This window comes from Sceloporus undulatus, chromosome 1 (assembly GCF_019175285.1).
Source record: "Sceloporus undulatus isolate JIND9_A2432 ecotype Alabama chromosome 1, SceUnd_v1.1, whole genome shotgun sequence".
NCBI classification, from domain to species: Eukaryota; Metazoa; Chordata; class Lepidosauria; order Squamata; family Phrynosomatidae; genus Sceloporus; species Sceloporus undulatus.
This window is the reverse complement of record NC_056522.1, coordinates 255,637,697-255,654,816: the sequence shown is the minus strand read 5'-3', so window position 1 is coordinate 255,654,816 and position 17,120 is coordinate 255,637,697. Positions and strand designations below refer to the sequence as shown.

The 17,120-nt window shown below is 41.0% G+C and overlaps 1 protein-coding gene across 1 annotated transcript in view; it reads right to left on the bottom strand.

The window, feature by feature from the left end:
* The window catches only part of ZDHHC5 (zinc finger DHHC-type palmitoyltransferase 5), a 63,994-nt gene extending 51,480 nt beyond the window's left edge, over positions 1–12,514 (bottom strand). Inside the window, exon 1 of the mRNA XM_042473822.1 lies at positions 12,373–12,514. The gene's annotated coding sequence lies outside the window, so the exon portion shown is untranslated. The remainder of the gene's footprint in view (positions 1–12,372) is intronic.
* Positions 12,515–17,120: the final 4,606 nt, after the last annotated feature.

The window sequence follows — 17,120 nt, the reverse complement described above, 5'->3', positions numbered from 1 at the left end:
ATTCGTTTAGATATTAACCAGACATTCTGTACTTCTTCACTTATTCTGTGCTGCATTTCTCCTATTGTGTCTTCTGCTCCATTTTCCTCAGACTGAGTACCCTTTTCCTTTTCTGAGAACAGGCAAAGAAAGTGTTGAGTAAGTCTGCCTTTTCTCTGTTAGCATTTTGCCATCTTCTCCACGCAATAGCCCTACCATATCCTTCTTCTTCCTTTTGCTACTGACATACCCAAAAAGTCCTTTTTGTTGTTCTTAACCTCTCCATCAAACCTAAGCTCATTCTGTGCTTTTGCTTTTCTGATTTTACTCCTACGTGGGCTAGCTATTTGTTTGAATTTCTCCTTTGTGATTCCCCTCTCCTTTTCCATTTCGCATACATATCCCGTTTAAAATTTTGCTTAGTTTAAAATTCTTTAGTCATATTATATAGTCCACCACTCGTCAAACCAATAATTCTCATATAATTTACAACCATTTCTGTTCTAGGCAACAATGTTGATGTCTTGCAGGGTTAACACAAAATTTTACTAGATCTTTCTCTTGTGTGTGTACTCTGACTCCACAGAATTGCAGTAAGTTTTTAATGGAAGCTGCTTTTTAGAATTTTTAAAAACTTCTTTGTCACATAGGTTCATTTACCAGAAATGGTTTTGTTTGCCTGATCAAAGGAAAGCAATAATGTTTTCTGTGATCACCAGGAATTTCAAAAGATTGCAAAATTAAATACAGTATAAGACATGGTAAAGATATTAATGAATGATAATATTCTGTTTTCTTATAGCAATAGAAGGGGCTGAACTATATACTTTACTTTAATAGTTGTTTTATATTACATTTGTGATGCCCCTATTGGACAAACAAACAAAAAACACATTTGAAAACAATTTGAGTATTATTTTACTCAGGGGAAATTTCAGTCAACAGTACTATGCCTACAATAAATGCCTTCCTTGATTACAGCACTGTTGAAAAGAAGCAAGCCAGATAATGCCTCTGCAAGCTCAAATCAAGGCATTAAAGCAATGGCCTTCCTATTTTATTCCTATGTCTGGAACTGTTGTATATGGAGACTATGTTTCTGATGGCAAATTGCTCCTGACAGGCTTATCTGTCATGGCTTTGTCTAGTTCATTCTAAAAACCTTCTAATCTAATGATCATCACTACAACTTTCATTAGTAATTTCCAGACAAAAATGTAAATTGTGTGGAATACGCTCTCCTGTTAGTTATAAATCCTACTATGAGTATCAGTGTGATGAAAAATCAACATATCCACCAATTCACTCCAAGCCAATGATACGCATATCAATTTTAATTATGGTCCAAAATACACTTCAGAAATAATCCAGTTTGAGACCGTTTTAACTGCCCTGGCCTCCATGCTTTGGAATTCTGGGAACTGTAGTTTGGTGAGACATTTAGCCATCTGTCAGAGAGCTCTGGTGCCACAATAAACTACAATGCCCAAGATTCCCTAGCACTGAGCCAGGGCTGTGAAAGCGGTCTCAAATTGGATTACTTCTGCAGTGTGTTTGGGATCTACAGTATATACTCAACTATAAGTCGACCTCATGTGTAAGCTGAGGGCAGGTTTTGGGGCCAAATTTATGGATTTTGATATGACTCATGGATAAGTCGAGGGCAACGCTTAGGGGTGTATAACAAAAGATGTAAAGGATGAAGCAAAGGAAAACAGTGCCAGAAAATATACAAAATTCCAGCATACTAAAAGCTTCATGGATGAGAAAATATAAAGGGGTGTGTGAATGCTTTCAGAACAGATGACACTCCTGCTTTTCACAAGGGAGGGTTCCTTTTTAAATAAGAATTAAAGTACAGTACAATACTTACATTGACCTGTGGATAAATCGACTTAGGTTTTTGGAGGCAGCTTTTTGACTAAAATTTCTAGACTTATACGTGAGTATATACAGTATGTCCCCCATCCCCCCCCAAAAAAAAAGCTTGGGAAAAGTACTTCAAGAACCTTCAAATAACTGATTCTTGCTGGTGCTCTTTCTAATAGAACAGCAAAACATATCACTTACATGAGGGATCTACAAATACATAGCACTTTAGATCCAAGTACTGTACACAGAATCATATACATATGTGTGTTTCAAACAAATAAGTGAACAGAAAACATTTCCCAGAAAGAGTTTCGTGTCCCTTGTCATTCTCTGCAGGTATCTGTGCCTTGACCCAAAATTCAAGGAGAGACTTTTTAGGGGTTACAGCGGAGGACTGGAGAGGAATAATTTCCATTAACTTCCTTCCATTTACCTCTTTTAAGACTGAATCCCTGGATAATCATTACTTCATTTCCCTAATAATTTCTGACAATGAAAAGCTTTAACATTAGAGGACATACTGCTAGTGTTCTCAGTCAAATTCCTGTCACATTGCTACTCTTTTTCTATGTAATCCTGAATAGTTTACATTAATGGATAGAATCTGTGCAGTTAATATTATTTTTGTCCAGAATATATTCTCTTTGTCCAGTTTACATTCACTTGCATTGAATTCCACCTGCTGTTACCTACCTACCTACCCCATAAAGATCTTTTATAATTCTTTACCATCTATGTTGGATTTCACGATTCTGAATAAGGCAGTGTCATACATGGATTTAGCAAATTTAATGCTCCAGAACAATTGAATAAAATTTATTTTTACAATTTATTTATTGCCTCCCAGCCCATAATGGCTCCCAAGACAATGTACAATTAAAAAAGTATGAAGATAAAAATTTACAATACATTAAAAGAATTTTAAAACTTATAAAAACAATTCAAATATAATTGTATGGCTATGTGGAACTGAACTGTTCAGCTGCCTATCAGCAATTCAAAACAGGTAAAACCAGCCTAACTTCCTTTAGTAGGAGTTCCATGAACAGGGTGCTGCTACAGCAAAAGCCCTGTTACATGTGGATATCAATCTAGTCCTATGAGATATTGGGACATGCAAAAGGTCTCCTCTTTGGATCTCAAATTCTCGGCAGGCTCTTATAGGAAGGAGGCAAAACAGGTCCCACTCCTGGTCTTTAGAAGATTTTACAGTAGTCCCTCGGGTTACGAAATTAATTCGTTCCGCGGCTCCGTTCGTAACCCGAGTAATTTCGCAACCCGAAAAGGCTAGCGGCTAGCGCTGGAAAGCCGCTAGCCGCGCTTTGCGGTTTGAATTTCGCACCGAAAAAAACATTCGTAACCCGAAAAAACCTTCGCATCCCGGAACAGTTTTTTCCTATCTATTTTTTTCGTATCCCGGAAATTTCGTAACGCGATCAATTCGTATCCCGGGGTACCACTGTACTAAATAAATAGCAACACTTGTTTACCTATTCCACTTGAATAGGAGTAAAGCCAGCTATGTATTCAAATGTGGGAGAAAGTAAAATTGGCTTCTGTGAGATCTCTAAGGGGTGAAACAGACTGCCACTTCCAAAGGATTGAGGCCATGGCAAGCACACGCTGCGGTCCCAATCCACCTTTTTTGCTGGCCAAAAAAGAAGCTACAAACAACCTCTCCTTTCTGTGCCTGCAAAAAACCGGCCTTTCCCCTTCTGCAGCTGGAAGCCAGGCACTTTGGCGGCATGCGGCATATAAATGCCACACCGCCAGACCACCTAGAAGCCAGTCCAGGGCATACAGATGATGCACGCCCCCCAAGTGTCTTGGGGGCATGCATCATCTGTACACTCTGCCCTCAAGATACCCAGAAGATGACTTTTTATGCCAGTCTGTTTCACACCTAAGTTGATGAGTCAAGACTCAGCTGGCTCCTAGATGCACCATATTGGAGCACTTCTTTGCTCTTTTGCTGTCCCCATGTGGGGAAGGCAGAAGAGAAGTGAAGCCAGTTCCTTGGCTGAGGTATGGGCTGCAAAATCTCTAAGAGACATGTCAATAGTGTCCTACCCCTAATCTATTTGTTTCATATCTCTCCTGTTTCATAGATTATCAAGTCATAGGGTGAATGTCAATAACTCAAGCTAAGTGAAAAATGTTTGGTGGAGAGATGTATCTAAGTTTTTTCTGGGGGGGGGGGATCCAAGTTATGGCTTGAGTCCAGACTACACCACATTAAAAGTAGACACACAGAAATCCGTAGGAAACTGCATCTGATTTAAGTTCCATTGATTTCAAAATGGATCAATTCTAAATATAAGCCAGTCGGAAGCAATGCTGAATCCTATTGGTTGCCTCCACCACTATTTTTCTACAAATGCAAGGCAGCTTTCTGTTTATGGAATGGACTGAAATCCAGAAGAAGATACCACTGGAGAAATGGAGGAAGTTATTTTGCTAATTCTCCATGAACTTTTCTGGCCATTTCCCACACTCTTCCTCAACATTCTGAAGCAGATTTATAGAAGGTTATAGGAAGAAGAAAGAACCAGCAAATATCACTTTTCCCTCTTCCTTCAGCAGCCATGTCTTCTATCTAGACTTTGGCTCAGAAAGATATTGGGACTGAAGCCACTACCTTTCTATACAGTTGCTTTCTGAAAGATTTCTATAAAGTTTATAAACCTTAGAAATATTTTTGACCAGTTACTAATGACCTTAAGTTAAACAAGTGGGTATATGGTTTCCTGCCTCTGGAAAATTTAAGTATCTTTTTTCTAATAAGACTATTTTCTATTAAGTTTTATATAAAAGATCAACCATTTAATATAAATGACTTGAGTGAAATCTGACAAAGCAACTAACTTGTGAATTAGTTCTAAAATACCAACCTTTGTTATGTTTTACCTACATTCTGAATAATGATTTCATTTATTAACTTTCCATTTATATAATATCTCACTTTCTTAATAAAAACTGAAAATAATTCAAGTGAATAGTCTATTCATTAATTCTCAGCACAGAAGACACTGGCTGGGATGTCCCAGTCCCCCTTGCAGCCACTGGAAAGAAATGTTTTCCTGTAACGTCCCATCTACTTTCAGGACTTTTACATCACATTTCATAACAAGGCTTTTTTCATGTTTTACCATCAGCAATACTATTTATGACATTAGGCATAAACTTTATTTGAGCTTCTGTAATGGTTTTAAATAAGGATTCCTAGGGGAATACAGTGGTACCCTGGGATACGAAAGCACCGCCTTACGAAATTTCCGGGATACGAAAAAATCCCATAGGAAAAAACTGTTCCGGGTTACGTTTTTTTTTTCGGCTTACGAAAAAATTTTTTGGTGCTTTTCGGCGCTTTTTCGCACGAAACGCGGCTTTCCAGTGCTAGCGCCTATGGCTTTTTCGGGTTACGAAAAAAATCGGGTTACGAACGCCGCGGCGGAACGAATTAATTTCGTAACCCGAGGCACCACTGTATAGACCTGCAGTTTATGGCTTACTACTAACACGTTCTCATTTCTTGGTTTTCCTGGACAACTTTCCTTGGGCACACTTTCTAAATATAATAGTATTTTGATCAGTATCTTTAGGCAATTTGACAATGCATAACAGATTCTGGTCATACCTTTAGGTAAGCTAATGCTGTATTTATTTAAATATTTATATATCCCATCCTAAACCTAGAGAGCTCAAGTTGGGTTACAGTTGCTTCTTCATTGCTGATTATCTTGAACTGTTCCAAAGCATATTCCCTTTTTGTACCTAGAATGACTGCCTGACAAACCTCATGCCACACACACCCCTTTGTTTTGTTTGTTCACCACAACTGACTGAACATGACAAATGTGTGTGTGATTATGCTTTCTGTTCATATCATACCTGAAAGAAAAGCTGGTAAGAATCCAAAAGGAAAGTTCTCTATTAAATCAAAGATTAAGTAATTGTTTCAAGGGAAAATTTGCAAGAAATAATGATACTGTACTGGTGTTACATATAACAAAAAATTTGGTGCCACTGCCAATTGTATCTCAATTGGATGATAGTTTATTTCAAGAATATTTTTAAAGGAGCAAAATATTTCTTTGACCACATATCTTCATCATGGGTCTATCTTTCTCTCAGCACATTAGCTGGTATGCAGGTTAAGTTCCTTTTGACCCAGATGTGAGTCTCTTGGAGCTGGTAAGCACTTTCTATAAAATCTGCAGCTTCACCTAAACCAGCCTTCGGTACTCAGCTTATATCTTCTGAAGCCAGGATACTTACTTGACCCTAACTTTAGATACATTATTCTGATGTCCTTGATTTCATTGATCTGCAGCAGGCTTGTTCAGATATTATGGATGAACAGGCAATAGCAGGATATAAAATCCCAAAGAATAACAATCCTGACTATAGCACAGGAAAGTCTGCAGCTGACTTTTAAGTGTGCTTTATTGAACACAATAGAACTTCCCATTGGATCAGTAACCTCACAGTGACATGTAGAAACTATATTCAGACCCTTCCATTCAATGTGGGAAGGCTAGAAATGGATGATCAGAGATAGCACATGAATTCCAATAATCTGTACACACAGCAAGAACAAGGTGAATCTCTTACTCTAACCTGACACCTTGTTCTATACCCACATGTATCTACCGTTATCATCTTTTTGTAGTCTTTCTGCTGAAGTATTCAAGTCAGAAAATCTTCTCTTCAATCCTTACATTTCCCAAAAACTATTATCTTTCCTATGTAAGTAATGAACACATATTTCTCACTGTTGAATGGGTGAGATTATTTAACTTCTTTTATATATGAAATTCTTGCTGGCCAATTTATGGGGGGAAATTTGAGTACATTTCTTCAAAATATGAACCAAATATAATTTTCACTCATCCACACTGGCCAAATTCAGTATAGATATAACAAGCAGAGAGTACCACACTCTACCTGACTATGATGTAGTTGTTAATGATGGGAAAGCTGTCAGAAAAAGAGATGCGGCATCTATGCACTGCAGCTCCAACCCAAATTTCAACAGCTAAATAATCAAAGTCAAAGATGGATAACTCTGCCAATTTTACTTTCTCCCACATTTGAAATGTTAAAATCTCAGGTTCTCTTCCCTATTTATGGTGAAGAAAATTCTCACCCATTTGTATTTACTTTCATCTCAAAACCCTTCCATTCAGTGCTTTCTGATCCACCAAAGAAAGTAACCATCTCTCATAGACACGTTTTCTCTGCTGGGCTCTTTATGATTTTATTTGATTTCTTCAAATCAAAGTGCTCCTTCCTCCTTTTCCCCATCTAATCTCCCTTTTAAAAGGTTGTTCCAGCATTCTCGCCACATAGCCAATGACCCATATCCATGGATTCTGCATTCACAGAGTCAACCACCCACAGCTTGAAAATACAGTATTTTTTGAAAATCCAAAAAGCAAATCTTGACTTTGCCATTTTATATATAAGGAACACCATTTTACTGTGTTATTATAAACAATGGGACCACAGATTTTGGCATCCATGGCTGGTCTTGGAACCAAACCCAAGCCAATACCAAGGCCATACTGTATTCACTCCAGAGCCAACTACAACCAGCACTTCATATCCACAGATTCCTTATTCACAAATTCAACAGTCCACAGTTTGTAAATATTTGGAAATATCTATATATTTCAAAAAGCAAACCTTGATTTTGCCTTTTTAAGGTAAGGGACACCATTTTATTATACCACTGCAATTAATTGGATTTGGTCCACTACTTTGCACAATGTAGTTCTAACTACAAAGCTTCCTAAAGATAATGTGAGCTAGTAAAAGTTCAAGGATTGGCCATAATGGCTTTTTCCAGTCACTATGGGGAGGAAAGACAGATGGCAGTTTGTATACTTACAAGATCAAATTCCAGTCTTTCCTTCTTTTCCTACCCACATTAACAGAGGGAAGGGCAAATCCTAGGTCAAATTAAGATGTGATAGTCCTTATCCACAAGAGTTATTCTTTAAAATGTTTCTTTTAGTTGTATTGCTTTCAAATTTCAAAGTTTCCATGTATTTCTCATCATCACAATGGTCTCTAAAATCCTCTTCTATTGTACATCCTCACTTGATTAACTATGATTACCAAGGTCTACTGTTCCTTATCTATAGGACAGGGTTTCTGCTGCAAAAATCATCTTATCAACAAATACCCTTATCTGTGTCTGCCTCTCTTAGTGATTCAGGTATTCCTAACAAGTGAAATGTATGCAGAGGCTAATATAGTCCTCCTTCCATTCTCACTGTGTTTGGGCTTGCATCCCTCGCTTATGTATGAGGGACGAATGGAGAAAGAATGAATGGGGCTTGAATATAGGCAAAATTCCATTTTTGCTAGGGGGTCTGTAATGGATCCCCCCATGAAAAAGGAATCCCTGTAAAGTATATTTTCCCACACCCGACATATTTAAAGTTGGTGATATTTAACACTTTGCATTCACAGCATGCAAATGCAAGTAGAAAAATAGGTACCACATCTCAGTAGGAAGATAAATGTTCAGTGACGTCTTGCTGGCTACATGACCACCGGATTCATCTTTGGACAGTGCTGGCTCTTCAGCTTAGCAATGGAGATCAGCACTGCCTCTTACAGTTGGTTATGACTAGACATTCATGTCAAGGGACTATTTTTACCTTTATTCACAAGTTAGCCAAACATGAGCAGATTCATTTATATCTGGAAGTGATTGGAAATATTTACTTGAGCAAAGCAATGATTTATATACTAATTGTTGCTGGTCCCACCTCTAGATTTCCATGCATACAATATATATATAAATCCATGCAGCACCTTTCCATAGAGTTTCTAGGTAGGTTTACCAAAAGAAAAGACATTATCAAAAGTAATACTTTAAAAGTGAATATACTGAAAACCCTGGAATACTAGTAGTATCTTTGCTTGATTCTAAAAGGAATCATAGAATCATAGAGTTGGAAGAGACCCCCCCCCCCGGGCCATCCAGTCCCACTGCCTGCCATGCAGGAACTCACAATCAAAGCACCCCTGATTGATAGCCACCCAACCTTTGTTTAAAAACCTCCAAAGAAGGAGACTTCACTGGTCTCTGAGGCAGTGTGTTCCACTATCAAACAGCTCCTACTGTCAGGAGGTTCCTCCTAATGTTTAGGTGAAATCTCTACCTGTAGTTTGAATACATTGCTCTGTGTCCTACTATCTGGAGTAGCAGAAAACAAGTTTCACACCACTTTTAATATTTAAGCAGGGCTATCATATCACCTATTAACCCTCACTAAAAAGCAAAGGCCTCTGAGGGGGGAATTCTGCAAACCGTAAGAAGGTTCTCTCTGCTCTCCATCTGCTTTCTCTCAGATGATTGAGGCATCTAGTGTAGAGCTTCTGAAGATTACTGCAGTGCACAGACAAGATGTTATGAGATCAAGCACTTCAGGTGCTTCAGTTCTATGCCCTTAATAGTTTTAAAGACTGAACTCCAATGCTTTATAGTGTTTGGAAACTTATATGAAACCAGTGCTTCTAGCACTGATGAGGTATGTTCTCCTGACTGGCCCCAGTCAACATTTTGACAATATTTTTCAGTAATTGCCTTTTCCAAATAGTCTTCAAAAGCAGTCTCACATATAACATAGTCAGTCCTAGATGCTACTAAAACTTGAGTAACCACGAATAACTCAGAGTTGCATATTAGAGTTGGCTCCATTTTTTTCTACTACTATCACCAGTCATCCACTAAGAAAGTAAAATCTTGTTTCCTGATAGCACAGATTTCAGCATAAATGAGCAGTGATAAGGTGGGGGACACAAAAGAATGAAAGAAGAAATACAGAGGAATGAGATGTAAATGATGGAACATTTAGTGTATAGTAGAATAAAGAAAAATTTTAAAAATAGGCTAGATGGGGCATGAGGAGATGGTTTTGCCTTGCTGTATAGAGATGTGTGGAGAGAGAAAAGATATTAACAGAGAGGGAGACACACCTGTAGTCGCACATTAAGAAAATTATGTACATTACTTAGCTACAGGGGGGGAGTCATTCAACAGGCATTTACTTGAAACAGAAAAAAGGCAGAGTTGAAACTGTATCAAAAATATTTGTTCTAAGTTAGTGTTGCTATGTACTGAGAAGGTTTCACTGAACTGTTCTTATTGACAAGTTCATAAAATAAAATGGTTTACCTTCAGATGTTCTTGCTCAAGGAAATATTACCAGAGAGATGAGGGCTCTTCCTCTGTTATCAAGGTGAGTTGGTGCACCAGAAATAATAATAATAAACTACTGACTTTCTGGAATGTAGAAAAGTGAACTGGGAAAAAATGTTATTATACCTTTCACTAAATTCAGTCTTCCTTGGATGGGAGATATATGTGATAAATACAGAAGGTATGCTGCCCTGAAAAACCTGCAGCTAAGTAATTTATGGCCCACCTTTTCTTCACAGAAACATGGTAAGAAATGGGAGAAGTGTGTGGAAAGATCAAGCACCCAGAGGACCTTTTTGGCTACCGCTCCCAGACTATGGAAGGGCCTGCCGGAGGAGATCCGTCACATTACCAGCCTGCACAGCTTTTAAAAAGCTGTTAAGACGGATCTCTTCTGGCAGGCCTTTCCCAAATAGATAACCAGCCACAAAATTGGAACCTGTTAGCCCTCTGAATCTGCTCTAGCCCTTGACTGATTTGTTTTTTTTAAGGTATGTTTGAAATTGTGAATAGTTTAATTGTTATTTTAGGGGATGGTGCTGGTGGGATACTGGGATCTGGGATTGTATCGTTTTAACTTGTCAGCCGCCCCGCTTGTCTCAGACAGAGGCGGGATATAGATTTTTAAAAATTATTTTATTATTATTATTATTATTAAGTATAAAATATAATACACAAGAGATTTACTTGAAGCGCCACCATCTAATTGCTACGTTTGTTAAAGCGCTATCTGACTTCTCTGCCAAAAAAGTCTCTTGAACCACTTTACCATATAATCAGTAAGAATAAGGCAGTCTCTGCCCACAGACTTACAGTTTAAAAAGGCAGAAGGCAAAAAGAACGAGGAAAGAGAGGAGGGGGTGAAAGTAAGCAGTCTTTTTAAACAGGGCTGATGACATTGCCATCATCTGGCACTTAATATCTATTTTTTTCCAACCCAAACACACACACACACCCCCCATTTCAAAGGGCTCTGGAGAGAACTACCATCATTAGTACAGTATATAGTCATATATAAGTCTAAACATTTAGATTAAAAAACTGACCCCCAAAAAACCTGAGCCGATTTATCCGTGAGTCAATGCAAGTACTGTATATTAACTCATATTCTATACGTACGTATGCATGTATGTATGGTGAAAGGCAGGAGTTTAATCTGCCCTGGAAGCACTGACCTCCATCCAGCCTTCAGTGAGGACAAACAGCAATGCCTGCTGGGATTCTGTGGGTTCTTTGGTTCCATGGCCCTAAGTTTTACCCTCGACTTATCCATGGGTCATATCAAAACCCACAATTTTGGCCCCCCAAACCTGCCCTCGACTTCTCCATGAGGTCGGTTTGTAATGGAGCATATACGGCATATCAGCAATACTTTCTGTGCGGTGCAGATAAGAAGCTCCCCAAGCCTGAATCCAAACCCGATTTTCAACACTTCCATCTAAGTTATTACTCCTTCCCCACACCAGACACACACACCCCCTCCAGGCCGGAGCTACAACCGCTGACCTCTTAGCAGGCGCTCTTTAGTCTCCCTGAAAGAGTGGCCTTAACTAGGCCATGGCCTTGCCAAGGCGGCCCAAGGTGGGTGGGGCGGAGGTGCTCTTGCTTTGACTCGGGAGACAGTTGGGGGGAAGTCACTTGTCTGGCTCACAGGCATCACCTCCGCGAAGGGCAAAGGAAAGGCTTGGTAACGATACAGTAAACAAACTAAGCGGGGGAAGGGAAACTGAAGTCCAAAGCACACTGCAGAAAGAATCCCATCTGAGACCGCTTTAAGTGTCCTGGCCCAGTGCTAGGGAATCCTGGGAACTGTAGTTCATTGTGGCACCAGAGCTCTCTCTGACAGAGGAGGCCAGAATCCCCCAGCACTGGACTGTGACTTCTGCAGTGTGTGCTTCGGCCCCAAGTCTTTCCCCGAAGGTGCCGTCCAGGGACGGGGGAAGGCAGGGATACACTCTCCTGGAACAGGGCCTGAAAAGCTCTCAGACGGAACAACCCTTCAGGAGGGCCAGGGTCTGTTGGCCGGGACTGGAACGGGAAGGGGAAGGGCTCCAAGGGCCACAAAGCTACTCCTCTAGCCTTATTATTATCCTACCTATTCAAACCCCGCCTTCAGGCAGGAGAAGCGGGGACCCAGCAGAAGGAAGGAAGGAAGGAAGCCACCCTCCTCCGCCTCCTCCCTTCCCTCCTTTATTATCCCTGAGAGCCGTTAGGCCCTCCGCCCAGCCTTCCTCCGCCCGCCCCGGAGCCGGAAAGGAGCCTCACCCTCGCCGCCGCCTTTACCTCACCGGCCACAGACTCACCTGCTGCCCAACACCGTCTTCCCCCGAAACTAGAGCCACTGACTGACTGCCTTCTTTCCTCCCTTCCTAGGAGCTCGCCTGGCTGGCTGGCAGGGCGCGCATGCGCACTCGCAAAAGCCGTCCAGGGCTCGCGACGGGGAACGCCGGTTGGCCAAGAGGCGCGCGCGCGCACGCACTCACGCACACGTCCTTTCGCCCCTCCCCTTTCTCTCTCCCTTAAGCCCCTCCCACCCCCGTCGCGCGCGCTCATGCGTAGTGGTGGCGCAATGATTCGTTTGCGTAAAAAAGGGGAGGAGCCTCGCCTCGCCTCTACAAATCCTGACTGAGGGAAGATGGGCTCGGTAGCAACAGGCGCCGTTCGAGCGCATGCGTGGAGGCTTCATCCTAAAATGATTTGAGGAGGATACTTTCGAAGGAGCACGCGCCATACGCGGCTTAACCCCACCCCCTCCTCGTCTGGATTATTCCTTCGCCCTCCTATTGGCTCGCATTTTGTGGCGCTTTTGATTGACAAGCCAGTTGTCCACTCTGTTGTCGCCTTCCGCCTAACGTGACAAGCGAGTCTTGCCATTGGTTTAGCGCGGAAACGTTCCGTTGAAACGGTTGTTTTTAAAAATCTTAAGTGGCAGAGCGTTGGTTGTGGTCACGTGTCTAGCGTTTAGATTTTGCTTTCCGTTATTTTTTATTAGATATTAGGTTGCTTTTTTCCTTCAAAATTCGCATTCTTGTTTCGAGGATAATACAAACGGAGATTTTAATGCATTGTTGTATTAATACAAATGGTGATCCCTCCACATTTGCAGCTTTGACTTCTGTGGATTTGATTATTCACGGATTTGATTAATATGTTCTCTCTAGGAATCTCTAGGTCCTCCAGTGCAACTCTATGGTCACCTTTAACCAAAAGTCGCACTGGAGGCCCTAGAGATTCCTAGAGAGAACACTCTACACGGCTCTATGGCCAACTTCTGGCAGAGTTGCGCTGGAGGACCTAGACTGAGGCAGGATACAGACCGCCCAAAAAGGGCTGTCTCCCGTCCCCCTGGTTTGCTGCACGAGGGAGACGCAGAGGACAAACCGCGCGGCTCCCTCACACAGCAAAAAGAACCCGCAAAAAGCCAATGGCGCACTTGCGGCATCACAAAGGTGCCGGGATATGCGGGCGCTAGGCGTCCGTCATGTCAAAATGGCGGCACCCGTATGTACAGGGCGCTGCCATTTTGACACCTTCGTCATGTGAGAGGGGTGAGTCGCATCTGGAATCGCTGCCCCTCGTACGGAACGACAGCGCCCCATAGGGCCCGTCTGTGCCGCGCCTGAGATTCCTAAAGAGAACATATTAACCAAATCTGCAAAAGTCAAAGGCGCAAATGTGGAGGGCCAGCTGTACAGCTGAAGCTGTGGCACCTCCTTCTGCCCAAAGAGGCTTCTCACATGGCAAGGATATCAAGCAGCTTAAGAAACCTGGAGTGCCCTCTTTTCTGTCACTTGCTTCTGCTGTAGAGTTTTGTATTGGCAGGATTAGGTGTAATTTATGAATGCTCCTGCTGTAATAAAATGTAGAGAAAGAAGAGGCAGAAGTCTTAGCCTTGAGACACTTTAAAAACTAATGTACTCTATTTGGCACAAGGGTTCATGGACTACAGCCAAGTTGGACGCATGCATCTGATGAAGTGAGCCAATGCTCTTTGCCAAATAAAATGTGTTAGTCTTTAAACGGTGTCACAACACACTTTGTGATTGCTATAGTAGTAATAATAATTTTTATTTCTTTCTCTCTTCTTCTCAAGGTTAAATACTGGCTACAGCATATTAAAATGCAAAACACAATTAAAAAGAGAAACATAAAACCAATAGTTAAAATACAGTACTATAAAACCATGAAACTAGATTCTTTACAATATACAAATTAAAAAGTGATGTTTTAAAATCACCTGGGTAGAGTGATTTTAATGTACAGTAGTTTTTTTAAAATACCATCAGCATTTTCAGCTGTTGTTATCTCTTCTGCCAGGGCTTTCCACAGTCTGGGGGAAGCAGATGAAAATATTAGACTGAATAGGTGGTGTTTGATTCGTACATCAAATATGTGTGGCCATATTCCATGTGTTTGTTGTTAACAGTTCTTGAGTCAAGCTTGACTTAGCACTGTGGATGGCACATCTCCAAGACTCCCTGTCCTCCACTGCTCTGCTTAGGTCCTGTAGGTTTAGGCCCGTGACCCCCCTGATTGACATCAACCATCTGATGTGAGATCTTTCTCTCTTTCTGCTTCCCTCCCCCTTTCCTACTAGCATCATTGCCTTTCCTAATGACTCATGCCTTCTCATGATGTAGCCCAAGTATGACAACCTTTGAGGTCATTAATCTCCAGCTCTAAGCCTGGAGGTCAAGGTATAAGCAGTGACCAGGAGCGCTTTTGCACAGTTAAAACTAGTGTGCCAAGTCGTGCACCCATTCCTGGAGAAGTCAGTGGTGCATGCCTTGGTTACATCCAGTTTGGATTACTGTAATGTACATGGAGTTGCCTTTGAAAAGTACTCAGAAACTTCAGTTGGCCCAAAGAGCTGCTACCAGGTTGTTAATTCCCTTGTTGCGACAGCTGCCAGTCCATTTCTTGGCACAACTTAAAGTGGTGATTTTGACCTATAAATTCCTATATGATATGGGTCCAGGTTATTTGAAGGGCCATATCTCCCTTTACAATCCCAGAAGAGGCCCTTTTTTTCTGTCCTACCACCCTCTCAGGCACACTTATTGGGAACAAGAGAAAGGGTCTTCTCAGTGGCTGCTCCCAGGCTCTGGAACTCTCTCCCTAGAGAGGCCAGGATGGCCCCATCCCTGCTCTCCTTTCGGCAGCAGATGAAAACATTCTTATGCTGCCAGCCTTTCTCAAGCTGACAAGGGTTGGACTTCAAATGCTCTCAGCCATGAAACCCAGTGGGTGACCTTGGTCAAGTCACGCAGTCTTAGCCTCATGGGAAAGCAAAGAAAAACTTCCTCTGAACAAATCTTGCCAAGGAAAACCCATTATATGGCCTTAGGGTTGCCATAAATCAGAAACAACTTGAAGGCACACAGCAACAACAACATTTTGTATAGAGTTTTTAACATTTTAAATTTTACAGTGTAGTGTTTTATAATTGGTTAATTGTTTTTTAAACATTGTACAGTTGGCCCTCCGTTTTTGCGGGGGATCTGTTCCAGGCCCACCCACCCCACGAAAACAGAGACTTGCACTTATTCAAGCCCCATAGGCCTGAATGGAGCACGGCCCCGTGCGCCCCACTGCAAATAGTGGAGGTCACCCCTCTGTGTATATTCAAGGGCGCGAATCTCAGATCCACACATTAGGAGGGACGACTGTATTTTCATCTTAATGCTTTGTATTGTTTTTTTACTTGTATTATTTAAGTTTTGTTAGCCCCCTGGGAGAAAGTCAGGATATAAATAAATAATAATAATTTCAATTTAGTCATCCTGGCTTTTACAAACTATGAATTATAACCCTCTCTCTTCATCTCACCAGGAGAAAAGTTATGTTTTTATTTAAAATACAGCTATACCTCAATTAGAGAGTCAGCATGGTGCATTGGTCTGAGCACTGGACTATGACTCTGGAGACCAAAGTTCAATTGCCTGCTTAGCCATGGAAACCCACTGGGTGACCTTGGCCTTGAACTAGATGGCATCCAGTGTCCCCATCCAAATCTATGATTCTAAAATTAATTTCTAACTATGACCACTAAACCATTAAAAATTGTAGCTTAAATATTCTCTATATCGCTTGGGCCAGGATATTTGAAAGACTGCCTCTTCCCATATGTTGTTGTTATGTACCTTCAACTTATTTCCATGCTAGGGTGGCAAGTGCTGTACACATGACAAGCATTTTCTGTAGCAGCACCTGACTATAAAACTCCCTTGAAAGGCTGCCTCTATTCCTTCTGAGTTTTTAGCAGACTGCTAAAACCATATTATCATACCAACACCCCCTCCATACAGATTGAAAATAATTATCACCTTTTGATAAATTAAAAATACTGTACAGTTTATTCAGAATATAATTACAAATTATACCCATTTCCTACCAATCCGTTTTACAATACAATGCTATGTGCCTTTATGCAGAAATAATTCCCATTTTGTTCAATGTAGCTTTGTTGTTGTTAAATGTTCTCGAGTCAACTTCAACTCATGGCGCCTCTGTGGATGAGACATCTCCAAGACTCCCTGTTCTCCATTGCTCTGCTCAGGTCCTGCATGCACTGATTGGGTTCATCCATCTGGCATGTGGTCTCCCTCTTTTTCTGCTACCCTCTCCTTTATCTAATAGACAACTTCCAGGCCAAGAGCAATATTGCACATCCTTTATAGTGGGTGGTTTGGTTGCACAGAATAGGATTCAGATGTATCTGATGTTGTTCTGACGCAGGCCAATAAATGTGAACTAACCATTTCTGTTCCAGTTAAAGTGTGACATTTTAAATATCTTTTATGTTACAGTGCTGAATGGTACTTGTGACTGGTGATTCATCTCTTGTTTTGTTTTTGATAGTACACAGTTAACCATACTAGTCATAACAATTTAAAACTTGTATAGAAAATTCTGAAAGAGGGCATTCAGAAAACAGTAAGTTCATTCATTGCAGAATACTTAATATTCAAATATGACAGGAAAGAGGAATATAATATTCCTCTACATGCTGCCAGACTTTCTCCTTCTTTCTTGAAACCTTTTACCCTAG